The sequence below is a fragment of the Eschrichtius robustus genome, chromosome 21 (assembly GCF_028021215.1).
Source record: "Eschrichtius robustus isolate mEscRob2 chromosome 21, mEscRob2.pri, whole genome shotgun sequence".
NCBI classification, from domain to species: Eukaryota; Metazoa; Chordata; class Mammalia; order Artiodactyla; family Eschrichtiidae; genus Eschrichtius; species Eschrichtius robustus.
The window spans coordinates 30,451,912-30,477,292 of record NC_090844.1 but is presented as its reverse complement, the minus strand read 5'-3'; the positions used below and the strand labels follow the sequence as shown (position 1 = coordinate 30,477,292).

Sequence of the window (25,381 nt, the reverse complement as noted above, 5' to 3'; positions counted from 1 at the left end):
TCAGAAGTTCAGAACCCCAGTTCCAGCCCTACCACTTTCTAGCTGCATGATATTGAACAAGTCGTGATATCGAACAAGTCATGATATCGAACAAGTCACTTACTCTAATTTGTAGCCAAAACGAGTGTCACCTTCTCCATGTACAAAATGAACAGTGATATTTATTAGGGTTTCCATGAGAAGCAAATGAGACATTGTATCGGAAACACTGTAATCCACGTAATGCTAAGCATCACTCACTTGCAGACTGCATCAGTCCTAACTTCGAGTTCTGTGTAATCTCCGTAATATGAATTCTCCTTGAATCCTTTGCTACCTGATTCCAAGTCCCCCATCCCCTTCCTTTACTCAGAGATTTTTTTCCTTCTTTTCCAGTCCTTGGTTCCACTTGTCATTCTTTACAATTGGGTTCTAGCCGATCTCCTGAATAATGGTTTGCCTTCATGGATTAGCCACAAAGGCAAAGTGATTTTCAGAGAATACACAGCAAATGGCATCTTGCTTACAGGACATAGTGTAAATCCTTTCTGTCTGGTTTTCCTCATTTATCACTTTTTTAATTCCTTCATTTTTCCTGGAGCACAAAGACTGTGGTTCCAAACAGTCCCTGGACCCTTCGAAGGTCTTTAAATGGGTTTAAAAGTGCTATCGGAACGTGAAAAATACTAGAGACATAAAAAAGTACTGAAGTGTGATTTTAAAATATATTTGTAGTCCTTTCTAGGTCATATCTTAAGTTTTAATCAAGGTTATCTGGAGTCTCGTTTGCCTGGAAGATTGGTAGGACAGAGAAATGGAACCCTATATGAACGCGTGTCAGACGATTTCAACATCATTGTTTAGCTTCTGCATATTTTTGAGAATGATGCCATGCAAACTAGCACTTTTCCTTTTGCAGATAAATATGTTGATTCCTAAAATGTGTACACCTTTCCTACAGGATTGTGGGGTTTTGGGAGGTAAGGGGTAGTGGGAATATTAGGAATACTGCTATAGTCAAAAAAATAAAATTAAATTAAAAGAAGACGTCAAAATCTCCAGGACAGTGAACGTGGCCACAGAGCCTGGGCTGGTGAAGAGCACACACAGACAGGTAATTGGTGAAAAGACAAAGTGATAACAGTGTGAGCTCAAATGGGGCTGAAGCAGGCTTTCAATTTTGCGTTCGTTACCATAGAAGAACTTCTTATCACAATCCTTGCAGCATCAATCTACCCAGGGAACAAAATCACGGCAAAATTGGAAATCTCATAATGCAGCCTTGTTTTGTGGTTCGGCTTTATTTTTCCTCTTTCCTAAAATAAACCATTTCTTTCCAAAAGACTATTTCCAGCAAAGACAGAGTTCACTAGGTTATTTACTTGCAGTTTGACAAAACTAGTAAAAACCCATTAGCTGGAAAAAAAAAAAAAAAAAAGGCGGGGGGAGTAAAAGAGCAGCTCGGGTATGAAGCCATTAGTGGTGAGCGATGCTGGGTTCGACGAGCCTTCTTCGTGATTTTGTTCATTGAAGGCTAGTTTTTCTCCTTCAGCTTCCCAGCTTCCAGGTTTGATGGAAGGACTGCCTTGCCCCAGTGCCTGGGTGAAAAGAAACAGAGTCGGGCTTCCCTGGTGGCACAGTGGTTGAGAATCTGCCTGCCAATGCAGGGCACACGGGTTCGAGCCCTGCTCTGGGAAGATCCCACATGCCGCGGAGCAACTGGGCCCGTGAGCCACAACTACTGAGCCTGCGCGTCTGGAGCCTGTGCTCTGCAACAAGAGAGGCCGCGATAGTGAGAGGCCCGCGCAGCGCAATGAAGAGCGGCCCCCGCTCGCCGCAACTAGAGAAAGCCGTCGCACAGAAACAAAGACCCAACACAGCCATAAATCAATCAATCAATCTATATATATATATATATATATAAACTGAAAGTTTAAAAAAAGAAAAAGAAAAGAAACAGAGTCTTGGCAAACACCACCTGATTGTAGATTGATGGGGGAGGCGTTCTGGCTCACCATTTAGCCGCATCCCTTCCGCCTGGTTCTCTCTTTTCCCCCTGCTGCTTTTTCCAGGCTGGAGCCAAGGCCTCCCCACCCTGACTTCAGGCAGGAAGTAACAACCCCAATGACAGTCCACTCCCCAGTGAGAGGAGCACGGAGTCCCAGTGAGTCTGATTCAAACCCAAAGCCACAAATCATGTTGGTTGACAAAGGGAAAGAGGTTCCCAGCAGAATGTTCCAGGTGCTGTCAGCTCGCCCTGCCTAGGCCCTGGAGCTCGCCAGCAGCCCTCCCCTTTCTTCCTGGTACACTCACCTCTTTGTCCTGACAGGACACCGAGTCACCTACTGCATCTTCCTCCAAATGACTTCTCTTAACTACCCTCCTCTCAACTTCCCTTAACCATCTGAAATTGCTTGGAATTTGGCACAGAAATTCCATTCCATTTATTCTAAAATCAAAACCTTCCCCATAAAAAGTTACAATTAAATTTGAGCAAAGATGTCCATTGTGGCATTATCGAAATCGGAACAAAAAATAAATAAATAAATTGGGAGACAGCTACATTTTTGACAACAGGGGATGGGTTCAAGCAGCCGTGGAATGCCCTTATGTTCAGTTGGAAATGGAAAAAAATGCTTTCTACGTAATGAATGTTGGATGGAAAATGCTAAACTCAAAATTGCTTGTATACGATGATGACAATTAAATAAAAATTCATAAGTATACCGAGAAGAAGTGCCAAGGGAAAAGGAAAAAAAGCATGATTTATTAGGGTAGAAGGAGGCTGGATGGTTTTCCTTCCTAATTTTTATAACAGATTCATCTTTAACATAAAAATAATAATAACTTCACAGTGCTCAAGCCTTTGTAATTCCTCATTAAGTCTACTTTATACGCAAAATAATTGTAATTAGTAAAAAGCATCACTGATCTGGAATGCGTTTAACATATACTGATATAACTGACCACATTTCCAACTACCCTTATCAACATTCAAAATGCATATTTTTTTCATTGCAATAATTGTTATTTAGAGGAGCCTACTTAACCCAAGGGTAGCACGTGCTACTTCAATATTGAAAACTTGATTTTGGTACGTACAGATTCAATGGTAAATATGTGTACTTTTCACAGTGTGGTCACTTTAGCTTTCTGTGTGTGAATGGAGATTATGGCAGCGGTCCCCAGCCATTTTGGCACCAGAGACCGGTTTCGTGGAAGACAATTTTTCCACGGACTGGGGTCGGGGTGGGGGTGGGAGAAATGGGATGGTTCCGGCGGTCATGCGAGCGATGGGAGCGGCAGATGCAGCTTCGCTGGCTCGCCCACTGCTCACCTCCTGCTCTGCAGCCCTGTTCCTAGCGGGCTGTGGACCGCTGGATTATGGGATGGTAAATGCTGTCCAGACAACCAAACCGAGAAGCCCTGGAAGAAAGCTAATTCTGAAACTGACTTATGTCATCCAAATAAACACGAACAATAGCAAGTCCTTAGGACTTTTTCAAAGATCCATTAATATCTAAAATTTACACTGCTTTTAAGAGCTTAAAAAGCCAACTGAAAGGAACTTAAAAGAAAAAAATATATACCTTATATGTTAAATGTATACCTTACGGAGTTCAAGAGGGAAAAAGACCATTCCTTTCAGGGGGAAAAAAACATGAAAAAGGAATTACAATCTCTTTCGGTTGCACTCAGAGTCAAACCCAGGTTCTTTCTTGCATTAATATTCGCATTTTAAGCAAAAGTCATTACTTTCATTCAAACCACATCAACTTTAAGCTTCCCAGATAGGTCAGAAATGACCAACTCTTCCATTTTAATTAAAGCCTTTGCCCCCATTGCTGGGCCTTGTGCGTGGGCAGACCTATCTGCAGATTAGTTTCTTTGGCTGAAACAATCTCTTGGCACTGTAAGAAATAGTCTAAAGTGGAAATTCAGGCCAGCCTTCTCTTTGCAGGGATAAAGAACGAGACCAACCTCTATTTCAGATCTATTGCTGTGAAAGGAGAGGGCGAAACACATAGAAATGGAACGGCTCTCTGCTTCACCTAAATAACCATCTTCCATTATCACACATTCCTTAAAAAACTCGCAACTCACATTTGCTTCCAACAAGGCTACTGATTTCTGGTCTCATAAAATGTGGGGATAACAAAGCAACTTTGTATTTGCATAATGTTCCTAACAGCCTTCAAAGTCCGTTCACGTTTATCCTCTCATTTTATCCTCCAATCACAGCTGTGAGGCTGGCAGGAGATGTGTTATTTCAAATAAGCTTTAAGATCCATTGCTGATTTCCTAGTTAAATCTTCACCATCCTATTTCATCATAGGTATCTAATTATACCTCTTCCAGAAACCAGTTAACATAAACCAAGGACTACAAGAAAAAAAGAAAACCCGGAACAGATTGATCACTACAGAAGAGTGATTCTCACAAGCCACCAATTTTTGAGGTATTTCCACTCATTTCAGGGTAAAGAGCAGCTGATTAGAGCAGAGACAAAACATACCAAAGGTTTAACTCCCCAGCTGCCCAAGAACGTCTGGCCGATGTGAGATGGGGGTTCCATCTCTCAGGAAGGAGGAGAGGTTGCCCTGGCAGGTCCTCACTTAACATTCTGAAGTTGAGGTCCCACGGCTGAGCCCCAGAAAAACTGGGGGGCAACTTCACTAGGAAGTCAAGGTTAAATGCAGATAAACCAAGAGAAACCATGAGTCTCGGAGATTCCCTCTGATGAGTAGGGCTCTTTTTCAGATTGGTGCACCCGGATTGGTTGGATACAGAAACCTACAGTGGAAGATGGACCACCTGGAAATCTAGGAGGAGAAGACTGACCCCTTAGAGAAAGGCTTTACCAACACAGAGAAGGAAGAAATAAAACTCCTCTGCCCAAGGCCCCAAAGCAAGATGTCCTACCCAGGCTGCTGGGCTACTGAAATGGTCTGTCATCCAGTCCTACAGCTGACATTGGATCAGAAGATCCTAAGAAGGTTTGGGTGGACTATGAAAGGACCCAAGGCTGATCCACACACACTGGGGACGTGCGGCAGGCCTTAAACTGATGAGCGGCACACAGAAAACAATTATGTGACGCAAAAGAAGACATTGAAAAAACTCTCAAGGAAGAGACGTCAAGGAATTTTTTCTTTGCAAAATATTTACCACAATAAATAGAAGTAAGTTTTAAGTGGCATGTTGTATTGGGCCATTTAATTTCAGAAAACATGGACTGAGGATTAAAGCTCAAAGATGAGACAAGACAGTTGATTAAGATGAAGATGTACTATCTGAGTTAATAAAATAAAGCTATTAAAAATATCACAGCTTAATTTGGAAGGCCTTTCACAGCAGGGCAAGAGCAGAATCAATACTGCAGGTCAGTGTGAAGTCCAGATAGAATCACTTCCTAGAATGCAGAAGAATAGGATAAAGAAGTAGGAAAAAAATGATATGGGAGATCTGACATACGAAAGACCAGGACAAATATAGTGCAGCTTTAGCCATAGAAAAAACAGACAAAAAAATGGAATGGGAAACAACTCCCAAAATAGATCCAGTAGTTTGGGACCAAAAAGAAAACTAGGAAAATATATCTAACTTTGTGATTGGAAAGTTTTCTAAACAACAAAGCAAAAGAAGCAGTACTGATAGATATAGCTAAATATATACATATATATATATATATATGTTTGTAATATGAAATACATATATGTAAGAGGCAAACCACAAAGTAGGAAAATATCTGCAATATGTAAAAGAAAGTGGTCTAATACCTTTAAGATAAAGAGTGTTCTAACAAATTTATAAGAAAAAAAATATTAAAATAAGCAAAAGATATAAATAGGAATTGTAGAAATGCAAATAGCTAAAAGATACATAAAGAGAAGTTCATCCAAATTCTACCTCATATTTCTTACTTTAAAATACATATGTATTTTCACCCATTAAATTGGCAAAGGTTTATAAAATATACATATCCATATCAGTGAAGATACAGGAAAACTAAGACTCTTGTACATAGCTAATAGGCATGTGAATTGATACAATCTTCCTGGATGGAAATTTTGCAATATATATTCAAAAGGCAAAAACTTGTTTGATCCAAAATGCTACTCCTACAAGTTCATTTTAAGGAAGCAGTCAGAGACATGTACTGTCGTTTATTTATAATAGTGAAAATGGGAAAATAATTTAAATGTCCTGAATGAGAGGGATAAATGTTATGACATATATATGATAGATCACCAAAACTGCCACTAACAAGTATATTAATAATACTTAATGACATGAAAAATATCTATGCAATAACACTAAGAAAAAAAGTCTGTTTCAAACCAGAAAATAAAAGATGCCAAATTTTTTAAACAAAAATATCTATGTGTACTATACGCGTTTGTGTGCATAGACATGGCCAAAGTCTAGGAAGAAACACACCAAAAGATTAATATTCTTTACCATGGATCACAGGTGAATTCAATGTATGCTTTTTTTTGAATTTTCCAAATTCCTTAAGGGACCTAGTCATTCCAGTAAGTAGAGGGGAAAAAAATCACAATTTTAAAGGTTCATTTCAGTTTTGATGATTTAACCATTCTGTTTTACCTTAAGATGAGGCCAATGATCTCACAACTTCTAAATCCTCAGAGAACACGGATAACACCTATTTTGTTCATTTGCATCCCCATCATTTAGCATCATGCCTGACACACAGTCGGTGTTCAAGAAAGGTTTGTTGATTGAGGGGCTGAACGCATGCATGAAAGAAAGAGGTGATCCAGAACCAGAGCCCAAGACTCCTGATGAACACACACTTCCACGATTGTGTGGAAGTGTGTGTACATCATTGCTATAGATTCCCTTCCACTCTGAAAATGAAATCAAACCCACCTCCCAGTTCTTACCATCCCTGAACCCCACGGGGAGGGCAGGTCCAAGAGGAGGAGGAAGCGTGCAGACCAGAGAGAGTTCTGGCAACAGCTCCTGCAGGCATTTTGCAGACTGTACACATTAGAGGAAAACTCTCAAGGGGACCTGAGGACAGCTGAGCTTGAAGAGAAACTCCAAGGAAACCGAGGAATTGCTGCAGCTGGTACAGAAGTCCAGATCCAGAACGAGCCCTCTTGCTGCAGCCATCATGACACATGCAGATCCAGGTGGTTGAGCAAGAGGAGGTTCGGGACTGGCAGAGCCAACTCCTCCACTGTTTCCAAGAATCCCAATCCACCAGACGCTGGTTTAGTAAATCTCATTTAACCTGTGGTCAGACACAGGCTGTGGCCTAGGGTGATATGTCACTTCGTTTTTAATCATAGGATCCCAGGCATTTGTGCTGCTATGGACTGAATTGTATTACCCACCCCCAAATTCATATGTGGAAGCCCTCACCAACCACCCTCCTCCACGCCCCAGCATTATTGTATTTTGAGATAGGTAATTAACGTTGAAAGGGGTCAGAAGGGTGGGGCCCTAATCCAGTAGAACTGGTGTCCTTCTAAGACGAGGACACGTGCACAGAGGAAAGGCCATGTGAGGACACAGCAAGGAGCTGGCAGTTCTGCAAGCCACGAAGAGAGACTTCACCAGAAACCACGCCAGCATCTTGATCTTAGCCTTCCAGCTCCAGAACCGTGAGAAAGTAAATGTCTATTGTGTAAGCCCCCAAGCGATGCTATTTTGTCTTGCAGCCCGAGCTGACTAAGACATGTGCCATTTATCCACACCAGGTGCTCTTTTCGGGGGGGGGGGGGGGGGGGGTCTTTCTTCTTATACACAGGAATCAGTCCATTTCCCAAAAGCAAATAGGATAGCCTTAAAGTTTCTAGAATTAGGTCATTTTATTATTTTTCTGAAATATTTTTAAAAGAGCATTTGAAATGAGAAATGCTTATCTTAAACAAGTTTTGAGAAAAATGAATTTTTGTTGGAGAAAACCATATAGGGTGGGCTGGGCAGCATTCATGATTGTGTAAACATGTTCGCACTAAATCCGTTACTTCCGTCTGCCTACACAAGTGCCTACATCAGTGCATTACAATTTTAAATCAAAGTCTTGCAACTCAAAAAATTACATTACCACCAAAGTACAGAGGAACAATTTTTCCGTTGTGTGAGGGCAGAGCTAAATATTTCTCCAAGATGTCTGCACATTTTAAGCAGAATCACAGGAGAAATAAGAGAACACCGGAGGATATATAATGCAGTATACCTCACCTAAGGCCTCACTTTTACTGTTTGGGAAAATAAAACAAAAATGATTTTTTTTTTTCCTCCAGAAGCTCCTGTAAAGAAGTTAAAGTTAGAGATGAGAGAAAAAATAAAGCCAGTGAGATCAGTGATTAAAGTCAGAGAAGACGGGGGTGATTTGAAGCAACAAAGCTACCAAAGCCTTCTGCAATGTGAAAGCTTAAACAACACAAGCCAATCCTGAGCAATCATTTTCCCAAGGTCTCTTGGTTTCTCTTATAAAATTCATGCCTGGAATAAGAAAAAGGTTAGCACTTTATAAAAACATGGTTTTATGAGGTCTTCCAAAATTAACCCAACCACTGCCAAGGGCAAACACTTGTCTCCATCTATTTGTTTGGAGTGAGGTTTAGGTGGTGGAGAAAACAAGATACAACCGAGTCCCTGGTCTTCTGAAATAGATGACAGTCACCCAGACAACCCAATAAGCAGAGCAGCAGGAGCAGGTTTAATGTGGCCTCATTACTCTGTGTAACATTTTTACATTCGATTCTCTTTTTACCCTATTATTTTATACTCCTTGGCATGTACCATACAATTATTCTCAGACTGAACTCTGTTGTTATGACTGAATCCTCAATTTTCGTTATTTTTATAGGCCTGATCCATTCTCACTGTGTACCTTTAGAAGTTCTGCACAGAGCGGTTCCTCTATAAAAGCATGTTCATTACTTAAATAGTCAGGTGAGCAGAAGCTTTTTTGTTCTGTAGTCTGTTTTTGCTTTTATAGTCCCACTTGCTTATTTTTGCTTAGGTTGCCTTTGCTTTTGGTGTCAAACCCCCCGAAAAAATCATTGCCAAAACCAGTCTCAAGGAGTTTACTCCCTATAGTTTCTTCTGGGAATTTTATGGTTTCAGATTTTATGTTTAAGTCTCTAACCCATTTTGAGTTAATTTTTGTGTAGGGAATAAGACAGTGGTCCAGTTGCATTCTTTTGCATATGACTGTCCAGTTTTCTGAACACCATTTATTGAAGAGGCTATCCTTTCCCCATTGTTTATTCTTGGCTCTTTTGTCATAAATTACTTGACCCCATATGCATATAAAGGTTTATTTATGATCTATGTGTTCCATTGATCTGTATGTTTGTTTTTATGCCTATATCATACTGTTTTTGGGGGTTTTTTTTAACATCTTTATTGGAGTATTATTGCTTTACAATGGTGTGTTAGTTTCTGCTTTACAACAAAGTGAATCAGCTATATGTATACATATTACCAAATATTTGAAATATACTTTGATATCAGGAAGTGTGATGCCTCTAGCTTTATTCTTCTTTCTCAAGATCACTTCAGTTACCTGGGGTCTTTTGTGCTTCCATACAAATTTTGAAATTGTTCTGTTTCAGTGAAAAATGCATAGGAATTTTGATAGGGATTGAATTGAACCTGTAGATTGCTTTGGGTAAAATGGACATTTTAACAATACTAATTCTCCCAATCCATAAGCATGGAATATCTTTCCATTTCTGTGTGTTTTCTTCAATTTTTTTCATCAATGCTTTTTTGTCACTTTCAGTGTCCAGATCTTTTACCTCCTTGTTTAAATTTATTCCTAAGTATTTTACTCTCTTTGATGCAATTGTAACTGGGATTACTTTCTTAATTTCTCTTTCTGATAGTTCATTGTTAGTGTGTAGAAACCAACTGGGTTTTGTACATTGATTTGTATCCTGCAACTTTAATGAATTTGTACATCAGTTCTAACAGTATTTTTGGCAGTCTTTAGGGTTCTCTACATATAATATCAGACCATCTGCAAATAGAGACAGTGTTACTTCTTCCTTTGTGATCTGATACCTTTTATTTCTTTCTTTTGCCTAATTGCTCTGGCTAGGACTTCCAATACTATGTTGAATAAAAGTGGTGAGGGTGGGCATCTTTATCGTGTTCCTGATCTTATAGAAAAAACTTCCAGCGTTTCACCATTGAGTATAATGTTAAGATGTGGGCTTAGCATATATGGTCTTTCTCATGTTGAGGTACATTCCCTCTACAACCAGTTTGTTGAAAGTTTTATTATGAATAGATGTTTAATTTTGTCAAATGCTTTTTCTGCATCTATTGAGATGATCAAATGACTTTAACATTCATTTTGTTCATGTGGTGTATCACACTGATTGATTTGCAGATGTTCAACCTTCCTTACATCCCTGGAATAAATCCCACTTGATCATGGTATATCATCCCTTGAATGTATTACTGAATTTGGTTTGCTAATATTTGTTGAGGATTTTTGCATCTATGTTTATGAGGAATATTAGGCTGTAATTTTCTTTTCTTGTAGTGTCCTTGTCTGGTATTGGTATTAGGGTAATGCTGGCCTCGTAAAGTAAGTTTGGAAGTGTTCCCTCCTCTTCTAATTTTTGAAAGAGTTTCCAAAGGATTAGTATTAATTCTTCTTTAAATATTTGGTGGAATTCACCAGTGAAGCCATCTAGTCCTGAACTTTTCTATGCTGGGAGGTTTTTGATTACTGACTCAATTTCTGTAGTCTGCTCAGATTTTCTATTTCTTCATGGTTCAGTCTTTGTAGGTTGTACTTTTCTAGGAATTCATCCATTTCTTCTAGGCTGGCCAGTTTTCTGGCATCTGTTTGTTTACAGTAGTCTCTATGATCCTTTGTATTTCTGTGGTATCAGTTGTAATGTCTCCTCTTTCATTTATAATTTTGGCTTTGAGTGCTCTCTCTTTCTTGGTAAGTCTAGATAAAAATTTGTCTATTTTGTTTACTCTTTCAAAATACCAGCTTTGAGTTTCATCAATCTTTTTTTATTGTCTGTTTAGTCTCTATTTCATGTATTTCCACTCTGATCTTTGATATTTCTTTCCTTCTACTAAAAGCTTCTGCACAGCAAAAACAAAACAAAACCATCAACAAAATGAAAAGGTAACCTATGGAACGGGAGAAAATATTTGCAAATCATATAGCTGATAAAGCTTAACAGCCACGATATGTAAAGAACTCACGTTAACTCAATAACAACAAACAAAGAACAATTTGATTAAAAATGGGAAGAGGAACTACATAGACATTTTTCCAGAGAAGATATACAAGTGGCCAGTGGGCATGTGAAAAGGTGCTCAACATCACGAACCATCAGGAAAATGCAAATGAAAACCACACTGACATATCACTTCACATCATTCAGAATGGCCATCATCAAAAAGACAAGAAATAACAAGTGTTGGCAAAGATGTGGAAAAAGGGAACCCTTGTGCACTGTTGGTGGGAAGGTAAACTGGCACAGCCCCTTGGAAAACAGAATGGAGATTCCTCAAAAAAATTAAAGACAGATCTACCATATGATCCAGCAATTCCACTTCTGGGCATACATCCCACGGAAATGAAAACAGGGTATCAAAAAGGTATCTGCACTCTCATGTTCATTGCAGCATTATTCACAATATTCGTAAGTCATAAGATATGGAACAACTTAAATGTCCATCAATGAATGAATGGCTAAAGAAGATGTGGTATTTACATACAAAGGAATATTATTCAGTCATGAGAATGAAGGAAATCCTACAATTTGAGACACAATCATGGCCCTTGAGGGCATTACACTAAGTGAGATGACCCAGAAACAGAAAGAGAAATACCACGTGGAATCACTTATATGTGGAATCAATCAATCAGTAAAAAGCTGAACTCACAGAACCAGTAGAGAAGTAGTTGCCAGGGGCTGCAGGGTGAAGGAAATAAGGAGAGGTTGGTAAAAGGGTACAAACTTTCAACTGTTAGATGAATAAGGTCGTAGGATCTAATGTAAAACATGGTGACTATACTTGATAACACTGTACTGTATAATTAAAAATTGCTAGGAGAGTAGAACTTAATCGATCTCATAACAATACATAAATATGATAAATAGGTGACATGATCGATGTGTTAATTAACTCCATGGAGAGACTCCTTTCACAATGTGTACATAAATGTGTACATATTGCAAATCACCATGATGTACACTCTAAATATATTACAAATGTATTTGTGAGTTATGCCTTAATGAAGCTGAAATAAATAAATAAATTGCCAGATGACTTTTACTATAGAACATAACTCCAATAAACCTCACTTTGAATGCAGCGATAGTGAATAATAATAATTTTTAATTGGACTAACAAACAAAACAATATCTGCCTAACCAAGAGATCCTTCCACGTACAAGAAAATTTAAAATTTTACAGTCAGTTTCCTCTGGTACACTTGAAATGTGATTTTATTTTCACAGATTGTGCATTCATCCTATTTTCAAGAATACTTGTAGGTACATATAACTTTTATAATCTGAGAAAAGTAATCAGCAAATTTATTAGGAACATTTTTCACTGTAAAATAACGTGCAAAGAATGTACTGCCTATTTCTTCCTACCCTAGTGTTCCCCCCTCCATGTTTAGCTAGATTTTTGCACACCAAGTTAGCCGGCTGAAGTGGGGCAGGGCTGGGAAGCCTCAGCACTGCTGAAATCCTGACGGTCCAGCACGTCACTAGTCGAAAAATAGGTTAATAACTTTGTTTCACTTAATGACAGGGAAACAGAAATTTTTTCTCTTGAATCCCTAGAGTCAAGTATCTGGAAGCATGTTTTATTTTTCCAGAAATACCTGTTTTGCTTAACACTGCTCTCCAGACCTTCAGAGCACACATGCACATGGCTGCCAGCTGCAAATCTGCTGTCACCTCCAGCTCACCACCACCTGCATTTCAGCTTATCTATTTGCCTATTCAAAGTCCCAGATTTTAATCTGTTTGCAAGTTGCTTTGAACTGACAGCATGATTAAAGAAAAATAGGGAATTCTGAAATAATCCATTCTCTCTAGCCAGGTGGTTCAGAGAGATAGACTTGTTCAGTGGAAGATGGTTGTATTCAATAAATACTCCCCAGATGCTCCAGAGTCCCTATGTCACTCCTTTCCCTCAGCTGGAGGAACCAGAGGGACACACAACCTAAAGCAAGCAGAGGTTTGCACATCCATCTGCCACAGAGTGCAGCGTGCCCCCTCTCGGGGACAGCAGGGAGGGGCGCAGGAATCCCTAGTTTCCACCCAACCGCCCGCCCCTCTGCATACAGACCACACCTGGAGTAGTTCTTTTCCTTCCAATCTTTCCCAAAGTTTGGTCCCTGGACCACCTGTTTCAGAATCATAGGGTTTTTTTTTTTTTAAAGGAAGGTTTCAGACCTCATCAGAAGAATTGCTAGGGGCCAGGGGACCGGGAATTAGGTTTTTCGCAGCTCCCCAAGTGCTTAGAAGGCAAGTTGATTTTTGAAAACCCGGTTCTATTTTCCCTCCTTTCTAATCAGCTCCTCTCCCCTTCCCTTCTGTGGCTGCCAAGCCCAGATTGAAAGAAAAAGAAAACAGACTGGGAGAGCTATCTCCAGCTTCAGCTAGATCGCACTTCGGGGTGAAGCAAAATCTGGAAGAGCCGGTCTCGGCCAACCTCCCAGGGACCTGCAAAGCGCAGGCAGAGAAGTGCAGAGCTCGAAAGAGAGGCTGCGTGGCACAGAGAGGCTGCGTGGCACAGAGGGGCTGCGTGGCACAGAGGGGCTGCATGGCACAGAGGGGCTGCGTGGCACAGAGAGAGGGGCTGCGTGGCACAGAGGGACTGCATGGCACAGAGAGAGGGGCTGCGTGGCACAGAGGGGATGCGTGGCACAGAGGGGCTGCGTGGCACAGAGGGGCCGCGTGGCACAGAGGGGCTGCGTGGCACAGAGAGGGGGCGGCATGGCACAGAGGGGCCACGTGGCACAGAGGGGCTGCGTGGCACAGAGAGAGGGGCTGTGTGGCACAGAGGGGCTGCGTGGCACAGAGAGAGGGGCTGCGTGGCACAGAGAGGGGCTGCGTGGCACAGAGGGGCTGCGTGGCACAGAGAGACGGGCTGCATGGCACAGAGGGGCTGCGTGGCACAGAGATGCTGCGTGGCACAGAGAGAGGCGCTGCGTGGCACAGAGGGGCTGCGTGGCACAGAGCGAGGGGCTGCGTGGCACAGAGATGCTGCATGGCACAGAGGGGCTGCATGGCACAGAGATGCTGCGTGGCACAGAGGGGCCACGTGGCACAGAGGGGCTGCGTGGCACAGAGAGAGGGGCTGTGTGGCACAGAGGGGCTGCGTGGCACAGAGAGAGGGGCTGCGTGGCACAGAGGGGCTGCGTGGCACAGAGAGGCTGCGTGGCACAGAGGGGCTGCGTGGCACAGAGAGAGGGGCTGCATGGCACAGAGGGGCTGTGTGGCACAGAGATGCTGCGTGGCACAGAGAGAGGGGCTGCGTGGCACAGAGGGGCTGCGTGGCACAGAGATGCTGCGTGGCACAGAGAGAGGGGCTGCGTGGCACAGAGGGGCTGCGTGGCACAGAGTGAGGGGCTGCGTGGCACAGAGGGGCGGGCTGCGTGGCACAGAGATGCTGCGTGGCACAGGGAGGCCGCGTGGCACAGAGGGGCTGCGTGGCACAGAGATGCTGCTCTGACATCTCGCAGCTCTCAAACTCTGAGACTCCACTTCTCACCATCTCCTCCCGACCTCCATCTGCCTCTTCCTAAGGGCCTTCAGAACATCCCCTGTAGGTCCAGCTGCTGTCTTGCTCAAACCCAGTACTTCCAAAGAGAAGTCATCATCTTTCTTCCTTGTCTAGTCCCCTTTTCAATGTCTCTGTCTTTGTCTGGAACACCAGCGTTCTTGCAGGCAACCAGGCACAAAACCAAGTGAAGCAAAAATATTGGAAAATACCAACCAAAATTGTTAAATAAGGATGCTAAATATATTGAAGGAGTTGAGAAGATATTACCAATAGGAAACAAAAACATGAAATCCTAAAAAATAAAAAAGCAGAAATACCAGGTAATAGGATTACACAGCATGGCTGTATGCGGTTTATTGCTTTAACAGATGAAAATCCATCAGTGTAATATACCGCCAACCATGATTGTTGAACTATGTGAATCTGTTATTTCTCTAAGTGAAAAGCTATCAAATATTGGAAATTTCATATGGTTCGACTTCAGTTTTCTTTGATAATCAGACAAAAAATACATCTTTTTTACAAAATGGAAATGTATGTGCACACAAAACCTGCACACAGATGTTTATAGAAGGCTTATCCATAATTTTCAAAACTTGGCAGCAACCAAGAGTCATTTAGTTAGGTGAATGGATAAAATAAACTGTGGTGCACACAGACAAGGGAATATTATTCAGCACTAAAAATAAATGAGCTGTCCAGCCATGAAACATTTAGAGGAAACTTAAGTGCATATTACTAAGTGAAAGAAGTCAATGTGAAAAGGCTACATACCATATGATTCCAACTATATGACATTCTGGAAAAGGTAAAACCATGGAGACCGTAAAAAGATCAGCGGTTGCCAGGGGTTACAGAGGGGGAAGGATAAACAGGCAGAGCACAGAGGATTTTTAGGACAGGGAAACTACTCAATATGACATTATAATGATGGGTGGATGGTCGTCATTATGCATTTGTCCAAACTCACCGGAGGTACAACAGCAAGAGTGAATGAACCCTAAGGTAAGCCATGGACTTCGGATGATGATGATGTCAGTGGAGGTTCATCAGTTGTAACAAAAGTACCATCTGCTGGGGGATGCTGAAAGGGCGGAGGCTATGCCTGTTGTGGGGTAGGGGGTCTATAAGAGCTCTCTGTACCTCCCTCTCAGTTTTGCTGTAACCCTGAATACTGCTCTAAAAAATTAAGTCTATTAAATTTAAAAAAATTAATGTAGATGCCAAAACCCTTAAGTAAAATTAACAAACTGAATACAACATTGTGGGTTTTTTTAAAAAAGTAATGTATCATGATCAATACTGGATTATCTAAGAAGCGCAAGCACGGCACAGTGTCAAAAAGCTCAATGTTATTTACCACATCAGCAGACTAAAGGAAGAGAAAAATCATTATCTCAACCAATACAAAAAAATCATATGATAAAATCCAGCACCTATTTATATTCTTTTAAAAACTCAGTAAACTAGGGAAAGACAGGAGCAGTCTTGCCTCCACACTGGTTGTATGAAAAATCTATAGCGACCGGCATGCTTACTGGAGAAATTTTGATTGTATTTCTTTAAAGACTATGACCACTGTCACTCTTGCTGTTGCACACAGCACTGGAGCCCCTCATCAACTCCATAAAGAAAGTAAAAGAAAAAGAGATCTGGGCAAAGGAAGGGGAGAGCTGAAACTCACTGTTGGCAAATAATAAAAAATGTGTCTAGAAAGAAATTGACAGAGTCAACAGACAGACCATTAGAACTAGTAGGAGAGTTTAGTCAGTTTGATGGATGTGAAGAGGCACTGCCCAGATCCCCTTCCATGGAGAACGTGTGGCCCCTGCTCTGGGAGTACTGTCAGCAGCCAGTCCTCAGCTGTCAACTCTTTCAGGGATCCCCAAGGGCAGGTCCTTCCCAGGGTATGTGGAGAAAAGAACATAAATATATACCAGGAGAGGGACCTTGCGTAGCCCAGTTTTGAGAAGGCTTTATGAATTTTGAATGAGATTAACTAATCCAGGTTACACGCTTAGTAGGTTGTGTACAAGGTTACACGACTAGCAGGTTGTATAGAGCCAGTATTTGAACCCAGGCTTTCTCATTCCAGGGGTTAAATAAAGTCTTAATTACAATGCCGTACCACAGGATACTTTCCCCTTACCATCCTAAGATCACAAAATGCATATTCCTGTCTCTGTATATTTGTTGATTCTCTTCCCAATTCCTGAGATACACTTATGCCTCTCATCACATAACCGAATATAATAACCCTTCTATGTCTATTCCAAGACTGACCCCTCTAAGGACTCTTCCCCAGTTGCTCCAGAAACTAATTTCATCCTACTCGAAACTCTCACAGCTCTCATTGTCTTTACTATATATTTTGGCCTCTTTATTATTATCAGTTAAGCAATTCCTAAAATACTCCCCAGCAATATCAAATGCATATCTAGTTATCCCCTCAGCATAACTCATGTAGGCCCAAACCACAACTGCTTCAGCAAAGGGCAATGTATGAATCTTCTATTTTACCACAAGGCAGGGTGAACAGTCGGTGTCAAAAAAGCACCCCTCGATTTGAATAGGTTACAGAGAGTATATTAGTCTCGCTGTCTCGAGACAAGTTAAAGCAAAGGAAACAGAACTGACGGTCAAATTCAGTTCTGCTTGTCTTTCTCAAACACATGGTCAGTATTCTATAATTTCTTCCTTACCCTCATCACTCTTGACGATCTAATTTTGATTCAGAATCTCTTCCCGAAAGTCAGCCCACAGATAAATATGCACATATAAAGTTAGCCCAAGACTACTGAGAAGTATTTAACCAGTGTAATCATGCATTCAGGCTGGACACTTTCTCAGCCAAGGAAAATAATAACATCTTCATCCTAACATTATCGGGCGTCCCATGATTATGCAGTACCACGCATAGCCCTTTCCCTCTGCCACCTGCTCTTAACTAAATTTCCAGTAAGCCTGCCCCACTTCTTTTCACCTGCTGAGTAATTGGCTGTTTCATATAAATGGACTGAAATTTTGAAAACTGATGAATAAGGGTGGGAAAATTATGACTATTATTTTTTTTTTAAGGATAGAGGGTTTAGCTGTCTTCAGCTCCCCGACAGCCCACTGCAGTGGTTTCTGGCTTACATGACAAAACACAGCAGCCAAGGCGGGGGGACGGGGTGCTGCGGCTGCGGGTTCCTTTCTTCTTTGCTGAATTAGGAATCCAGCAGAAATTACTGCCTTCAACACAACCATCTGTTCTGCACGCATTCTTTTCTTCTGGACTTCAACAAGGGGTGATATGTTGACGCTAAGACACATTTCAATCCAGTTCCTGGTGTTTCAAATCTTATTCGTCTCAGCTGAGAGTGAAGTTATGAAATTGGGCCAAGATGAGGGAGGAAATTAACTAACGTTCATGCCCCATTAATTTTCTAGTTTCCTTTTCCTGGATTAAACCAACTGTACAAAAAATTCCCTTGATATTTCAGCTATGAGAAGAGTTATATGGACTGTGGCAGGTGAACAGTACAAACAATTACACAACAATTATTCATTCACTCGTTTATTCTCCAAACTCTTGATGTGTAATATGTACAGACAAGGGTCAAAAACCACCTCCACAAGTCATGTGGCACATGGATTATTCTGGGTTGAGTTATTGCTATAAAAAGAGATGCTACCGAAAGGAAGATGATCCAGCATACGCTATCTAGTTATTCTCTTGTGAAATCTCAGCATCACCTTCCACGAACATCTGTTCAGTCCTGTGCCTCCCAACTTACTGGCTGGAATTCACTCAGCTATCCTTAGGGAGCCTGACACTTCTTGGTCTTCTTTTGACTTGGTATGTCTAACAGTACTCCCCTTCCTCAAGAGTCTGGGCCCTAGGATAGATGTATACAAACACAGGCTGTGCTAACAGAAGAAAACTGGAGCTGCATTTTGCCAAAGGCTATTCTTGGTTCAAAGAGGATGAATAGGTAGAATGTAATTTTGAAATCTGTTACAAAGATTAAAACAGACCAGAAAGCTAGATTGTGAGTATAAAGATAGATTAACCTTCCAAAATTGGGTTCATGAGAGAAGTTGTTTAAAGGCCAGTGAAGGAACATACATGAACTTTGAGATGCTGACTAATTTATGGTCTCTTAACTATAAAATGCAAAGGTAGGACATGACAATTTTTAATGTCCCAGTCAATGGTAACGCTCTGTGATTCATGATATACACACATTGAAAATGCCATTGCAAATTTAGAGCAGTAAATGCTTATGAGAACAGGAGGAAGGTCTCAAATCAATGACTTCAGTTTCTACCTTAAAAAAAAAAATCAGAAGAAAAGTAAATTAATCCTAATGAAAGTAAAAATGAGAAAAAATAAATATCAAAGTGGAAATCAAGAAAGGAAACAAAAAAATAGAGAAAACTCAATGAAAGCAGAAGCTGGTTCTTGGAGATCAGTAAAACTGATAGGTCTCTAGTCAGACTAATCAGCCAAAAAAAAAAAAAACCCATAAAAGACACAAATCACCAATATCAAAGATGAGGGAGCTAACATCAGTACAGGTACTACAGATATTAAAATATTAATGAGAATATTATGAACAACTTTAGGCTAATTAATTCTACAACTTAGATGAAAGGAAAAATTCCTTGAAAAATACAAACTACTGAAGCTCACTCAAGAAAATATAACCTAAATAGCATATCTATTAAAGAAATTGAACTTATAGTGTAAAACCTTCCACAAAGGAAACACCACACTCAGATGGTTTCACTGGGAAATTCTACCAAACATTTAAGGAAGAAGTAACATCAGTTGTACACAAACATTTCCAGAAGTTGAAGAGGAAGGAATATTTCCCAGCTCATTCTATGAGACCAGCATTATTCTGACACCAAAAATAAAGATATTACAAGGAAAGAAAACTATAGATTAATATTCCTCATGAACATAGATGTAAGAATTTTTAACAAATTTTCAGCAAGTGAAATCCCACAATGTATAAAAAAGATAATGCATCATGACCAAGTGGGATTTACCCTAGTAATGTCAGGTAGGTTTAATATTTGAAAACCAGTCAATAGAATTCACTATACCTACCACCAAAAAAAATAAATTTATAATAATAATAAAAAAATAAAAAATAATAATAATAAAAAAAAGGAGGGGGAAAAAAGAAAAGAAGAAAACTTATGTGAACATCACAATAGATGAAAAAAAAATGCATTTGAGAAAATCTGACATCAATTCCTGATAAAAACTGAAAGCAAACTAGGAATAGAAGGGAACGCCCTCAAATTGATCAAAGGCATCTATAAAACACCAAAAGCTACCGTGATACTTAATGGTGGAAGATTGAATGTTTTCCCCAAGATGAATTAGGCAATGATGTCCACTCTCTCTGCTGCTATGCAATATTGTACTAGAGGTTCTAGTCAGGGCAATATGGCATGAAAAAGAAAATGTATCCGAATTATAAAGTGAAAGACTAAATATACAAATGGACAATGGCCAAACCATGTATAAATATAGAACTCTGACCCATAGCTATAGCAACCAGTCCTAGAAGTCAACCTACTATCTGCAGTAACCAGTCCAGAAAATCAAACTAGTCTTCGTGGCAACCAGTCCGAGAAGCCAAATAGTAATGCCTGTAGCAATAGCCCAAAACTGCAAGAATATAATTAATAACTGAAGTCTCCCTAATTTTTCCCCTGCTTCCAATTTAGGACCAACTGGAGAAAGACAAATATATGTCCCAAACCAATCGCATAGTTAACCCACCTAAAGCCTCCCCATTGCTAAGAGCCTCTAATCAGGACATGCCTGAGTCTCTTTTTTGCAGCTATAAAGTTTTATCACCCCTCTGCCTGTCTTTGAGTTTCTACCAAACACAAGTGATGGTGACTGACTCCCTTGCTATAGCAATCTCTGAATAAACAGTGTTTGCTTGTTCTCTTTCGATTGGTCTTCATTTATTTCTACAAAAGAAAGAAATAAACCTGTTTTTATTTTCAAACAACAAGATTTATGTGTAGAAAAGACTGCAGAATCTTTCTTAAAAGCTCTTAGAACTGGGCACTATGTTAGTAATGTTTCAGGATACAAGATTGATATTCAAAAATCAATTGCATATGTACTAGCGACAATCAGAAATTGATTTTTTAATTCACTATTTATAACAGATCAAAATTGAAATACTTAGAGATAAATCTGACAAATTATGTGCAAGACCTATACACTAAAAACTATAATAGATTGCTGAGAGAAATTAAAGAAAAAGTAAGTAAGTGAAAAGATGTACTGCATTCAGGAATTATAAGACTCAACATTGTTAAGATGTCTATTCCTCCTGTAAGTTATTTATAACCTTCCAATAAAAAATCTGTGTAGCCTTTGTATTTGTATGAATCGATGAACTGATTATAAAATGTATATGAATATGCAATGTACTTAGAATAATCAAAACAACTTTGAAAACAAAGAACAGATTTAGACTTACACTACCTGATTGAGACTATAAAGCTACAGTAATCAAGAGAGTGTGGATTTGGCATTAATATAGAAAAATACAGGACAGAATAGAGTGGGCAGAAATAGACTCACACATACATGGTCAATTGGATTTTTAACAAATATGCAAAAGCAATTCAGTGGAGAAAGAACAGTCTTTTCAACAAGAAGTGCTGGAAAAATTGGATATTCATACAAAAAAATGAACTTTGATCCATACCTAACACCGTATAAAAATTAATTCAATCACCACATACCAGGTAAAATGGCCATCATCAAAAAGTCTACAAATAATAGATGCTGGAGAGGGTATGGAGAAAAGGGAACCCTCCTACACTGTTGGTGAGAATGTAAATTGGTGCAGCCACTATGGAGAACAGTATGGAGGTTCCTTTAAAAAACTAAAAATGTAGCTACCATATGATTCAGCAATCTCACTCCTGGGCATATATCCAGAGAAAACTCTAATTCAAAGAGATACATGCAATGTTCATAGCAGCACTATTTACAATAGCCGAGACATGGAGCAACCTAAATGTCTATCGACAGATGAATGGATAAAGAATATGTAAGATATATATATATAGATATAGATATAGATATAGATATACACACACACACACATACACACACACACACAAAAAATGGAATATTACTTAGCCATAAGAAAAAAATGAAATAATGCCATTTGCAGCAACATAGATGGACACAGACATTATCACACTAAGTGAAGTAAGTCAGATAGAGAAAGACAAATATCATACATCACTTATACGTGGAATCTAAAAATTGATACAAATAAACTTACCTAAGAAACAGAAACAGAATCAACAGACATAGAAAACAAACATATGGTTACCAAAGGGGAAACGGGGGAGGGATAAATCAGGAGGTTGGATTAGCAGATACAAACTACTATATATAAAATAAATAAACAAGTTCCTACTGTATGGCACAGGGAACTATATTCAATACCTTGTAATAATGGAAAAGAATCTGAAAAGTATATACTTTTTCAGATATATATATATGTGTGTGTATATATGTGTATATATATATGTATATATACACATATATATATATATACACACACACATATATGTATAAAAAACTGAATCACTTTGCTGTACACCGGAAACTAACACAACATTGTAAATCAACTACAGTTCAATTTAAAAAGTAACTTAATTAAAAAAATTAACTCAAAATGGTCCAATGGTCAACTGTGAAACCTAAAACAATAAAACTTCTGGGAAAAAATAGAAAATTTTTGAGATCACGGATTAGGCAAAGATTTTACAGATATGACATGAAAAGCACAATCCATAGAGTGTGAACAAATGGACCATTTGGACTTAATTAAAATCAAGAAGTACTGCTTTCCAAAATGTATAGTTAAGAGAATTAAAAGATAAGCCACCACCTGAAAAAATATATATTTGCAAATCGTATATTTGATAAGGGACTTGTATGCAAATATGTCAAGAATTTTCAAAACTCAGTAATAAGAAAACACACAACAAGATTTTTTAAAATAAGCAAAGGATTTTAACAGACATTTCTCCAAATCTCAAATAAGTACATGAAAAGATGCCTCAACATCATTTGCTATTAGGAAAATTCCAATTAAAACCACGATGAGATACCACTACATACCTATTGGAATACTAAAATAATGATGTCTGACCATACCAAGTGTTGACAAGGATTTGGAGCAACTGGAACTTTCATATACTGCTGGGGGAATGTCAAGTGGTACAATGACTTTGGAAAACAGTTTGGGAATTTCCTTAAAAGTCAAACATCCACTTACTGTATCAGTTTGTTAGGGATGCCATAACCACAGACTGGTGGGCTTAAACAACATAAATTTATTTTCTCACAATTCTGGAAACTAGAAGTCTGTAAGCATTACTGGCCTAGCTAAGAGTGCCACTGCACAGCTGGGCAGTGATGTCTCCAGGGTGAGGAGGGCTGTTTTGCTGCCCAACCAAGACAAGCAGTGAGAGCTCACCTTCTCTGGGATTGTGCACAAAGTTCCAGCTACGACTAGGTATGGGGGCAAAACAAGTCTGGATGGACCCTGAGGCATAACATAGTCTTATGTTAATTTTACCTATAATAAAAATCCTGTTTCAATTTTCTACAGTTTGGTTTTTGAGATATATACTATGAGCATATATTATGTTGAACCGTATGTAACTTCTTTATTTGTAAGTGAAAAAGATCATATATTGGCAATTTCAACCTTATATTTCTCTGATAATCAGAAAAAATACATCTTGATTTTTTTAAAAATTGAAAACTATATCCACACAAAAACCTGCACATAGATGTTTACACCAGATTTATTCATAATTGTCAACATTTGGGAGCAACCAAGATGTCAACAAAATTTGCCAAGTAGGTGAATGGATAAATAAATGGTGGTACATCTAGGAAATGGAATATTATACATCCATGAAAAGAGATGAAGGAAACTGAGACGCATATTAGTAAGTGAAAGAAGCCAACGTGAAAAGTCTACATACTGTGTGATTCCAACTATATGCCATTCTGGAAGAGGCAAAACTATGGTGATGGTTAAAAAGCTCAGTAGATGCCCAGGGCTTACATGGAGGGAGGGAGGAACAGGTGGAGCACAAGAGGTATTTAGGGCAGTGAAACTATTCTGCGTGGTACTGTAATGGTGGACATAAAACCCATAGAATGAATAACACAAACAGTGAACCCCAAAGTAAATTATGAACTTTGGGTGATAATGTGCCATCATAGGTTCATGGATTATAACAAATGACCATACCAATTCAGGATGTGAACAGTAGGAGAAACATAGAGGTTAGGGAATATACAGAAACTCTCTGCACTTTCTGTTCAATTCTTTGGGTAAATCTAAAACTGCTCTAAAAAATTAAGTCAATTAATTTAAAAAGAAGAAACCCACCTTGCCTTTCATGGCCGAGTACAGAAATTAAGGACAGGTGAGCTCAGGGAGAAAAATCCTGGGACAGGCTGTGTGCACCTGGCAGGAAGGCAGCCCTCATGTCTGCAGAAGGGGCCCTAAAGGAGTTCAGACAAGTCCCAAAGACACGCTCCAACGACTTTCCAATCTGCCTGAGGCTGACCTTCCTTTCCTAACAGCATGACTTCACAGCAGCCTGGAAATCCTTTTGCGAATTTGCTGCTTCCTTTCAAGCATCACAAATTTCCCACTGGGGGGTGTTTCTAAAGCTCTGGTGGTGTTTAATCTCATCTCCAAGGCATGCCAAAAAGTCCAACACTTGCAAACATTTCCAAGTAAAATGAATAGCTTGTGACAAGCAGTGTCCCCAGTGTTTTCAAACCTGCACGTCAGGGAAGACAGGGACCACTCCATTTTATCTGGGTCATTTTTCTCGCCCTGAGGTTTCCCAAGGTTGAGGGGTCCCCTGAGATGTGACATCTGTCATTACAATCCATCTGGATTCCTCTTGTCACCTCCTTTAGGAAAAGTGTGACAGACATGCCCCTCTTTTTGCAATCATAATAGAAGCACATATTTGTGTATTTTCTGCCCCAGATCTGTACATTCCTCAAGGTCTTCCATCCACAGAAAACAAAACATGCTTATTTCTCCCCATTCTCCTGTATTCTCATTCGGTTGAACAGAATGGCCAATTTCACCCGAAGAGAAGTTCCCTGGAATTAGTTATCTGTGGGCTGATTCAGGAGAGGTCAAAAGGCCATTTTTATTTTTACCTTTAACAGAATTTTTTTGAACTGAAACATAAATATTATTAAATAAAATCCATTGATCTGTTCACGTGGGTCCGTAACATGACACAGTCCTGGGCTAACAAAACTCGGCAGCTTGATCAGGAGGTCAGGATACATTAAGGAAGAAACTGCCCTCAAGAGCCTGGATGGGAAATAGCTTGTCTGCACCAACAGCTGAAGAGAGGCATTGGGATCTGCCCTGATTCAGAATGTAGGAATGTGTTTACTCAACACGCTATAGAGCAGGACCTGTCTCCATTGTGGATATTAACTCAAACCTGGGGCACCTAGAAAGGAAATATACACATACTGTGTTGCAGTTCACGAAGTATTTCACCCGCCCAGTGACCCAGGCACTATCTG

The 25,381-nt window shown here is 39.7% G+C and overlaps 1 protein-coding gene across 1 annotated transcript in view; it reads right to left on the bottom strand.

Annotated features, from left to right (window-relative positions):
- ZMAT4 (zinc finger matrin-type 4) overlaps positions 1–25,381 on the bottom strand; it is a 262,765-nt gene that overhangs the window by 215,626 nt on the left and 21,758 nt on the right. The gene's annotated exons all lie outside the window — the stretch shown is intronic.